The sequence below is a fragment of the Triticum dicoccoides genome, chromosome 2B, assembly GCF_002162155.2.
Source record: "Triticum dicoccoides isolate Atlit2015 ecotype Zavitan chromosome 2B, WEW_v2.0, whole genome shotgun sequence".
In the NCBI taxonomy this organism is placed as follows: Eukaryota; Viridiplantae; Streptophyta; class Magnoliopsida; order Poales; family Poaceae; genus Triticum; species Triticum dicoccoides.
In genome coordinates, this window is record NC_041383.1 from 807,912,514 (window position 1) to 807,914,330 (window position 1,817).

A 1,817-nucleotide genomic window follows, 5' to 3' on the forward strand; every position below is an offset into this window, starting at 1 on the left:
TAGTAGAACCAATCATCGAGTTCAACATGATTGTCATGATATTATAAGCGTTCATATATAACACCACAAAAGCAAATCACTTAAGTTCAGAACGAAGAACACGGACATGAAAAGCCAAGTACTAATTAAGAGCAGCATGAAGAACTAGCTAAATCACTCCTGCTAGCTACTCTCTCTCTGGTAAAATAGCATAGAACATGTATAGCTCTCCTGATTGATCATACTGGAGCATGCCGATGAACCTATCTCCTAATCGTGGGCTGCGCTTCTCATTGCTGCCCCCTAATACTTCTCTGCGATCATTAACAATTTTCCTCCAATCTTTCACTATTAAGCATTCATCGCTTCTAGAAATCCTGAATGCATGCATGTGCAATGCAGGATATCTTGGCCTTAAGCTAACAATTGACATCTGACCTTTAGTCTCGATCCCCTGAGACACAACTGTCATCGGGAGTCCCTGTTGAAAAACATCGTATAGTACTTAATTAATACACTTAGCAATGAAAGTTTAAAAAAAATATGTATGCAAAATATGCACTGAGGACAAATAGTAAATATCTTACCATCATTCATAAATAGATGTGACCGTAGTTCAATACCATCACTATTGGTCGCACGTTTTGAGTACTAACATTTCCAAGTGCAGGAAAAAAATTTGTCTTGACAGTATGAAGATCCTCAAGCCATGAAACATAATGACTTATCTCCTCGCAGTTTAGTTCAGTTCCGGGACAGTAGAAGGTCCTGTCTACCAAGCGCCGGACATGTTTGGTTGAATGGAGATAAGCTGTCAATAGAAATTAGTTGTCAGTTATTTTTGAAATAAGTAATATCAAAGACAAAAATATATTTGAGAAGAACTCACATAATGGTAGAACTGGAGGCGTCTGCACATCGACCCATATGTCTCTATTACCTTCAATATCATCTTCCGGACGAATATCAAAGGTGATAACCATACCAGGCTCAAATGCATAAGCCTTGCATAGTGCTTGCCAAGTTTTGCATTCAAAATAGGTGTACATGTGTGCATTGTATACTTTGACGTTGAAAGTATAACCATCATGCTCAGTTTTCAGGTAAGCTCTCTTTACCTCCATAGTTTCCATATCTTTGAAACCTATCTTATCCAAGACAAAAATTCTTGCATGGCATGGGATGCGCTAATAGAATAGTGAAAATTAAAAATTATAAGTCAGGCAAATGAAGCATTTATAAGTCATGCTTAATTACGAAAACAGACTTGTCGTTGTGACTTACTGTATCGAATTCGAAAGTCTCATCCAGCTTGATGTTGAATCGCTTACCATCAACAAGGAAATTTCTGTCGCACTGGCCGCGCTCGTCTTCACAGTATGTGGACATACCGAAATTTTTTCCGTCGTCAGACGACATTTCCTATGTTCATATTAGGCGAAATATTAAACACTTACTAATTCAATTAATTCAACTACTTCTATTAATTCAACTAAGCATTTACTAAAAATAAACTAGTTATATTAATTCAATTAGTTCAACTAAGCATTTATTAAAAATAAACTAGTTATATTAATTTAATTAGTTCAACTAAGCAATTACTAAAAATAAACTAGTTCTATATATTAATTCAACTAGTTTAACTAAGCATTTACTAAAAATAAACTAGTTCTATTAACTTTTCTATCTAATTCATCTAACATTTGACATTAATCTAACATTTATATAAACTGAAAATATATAAAAACATTAAATAAACAGAAAAACTCATTAACAAATAATATTTTAATTAGATAATCAAATCTCAGATACGAAAATTTTCTTACTAAAAATAAACT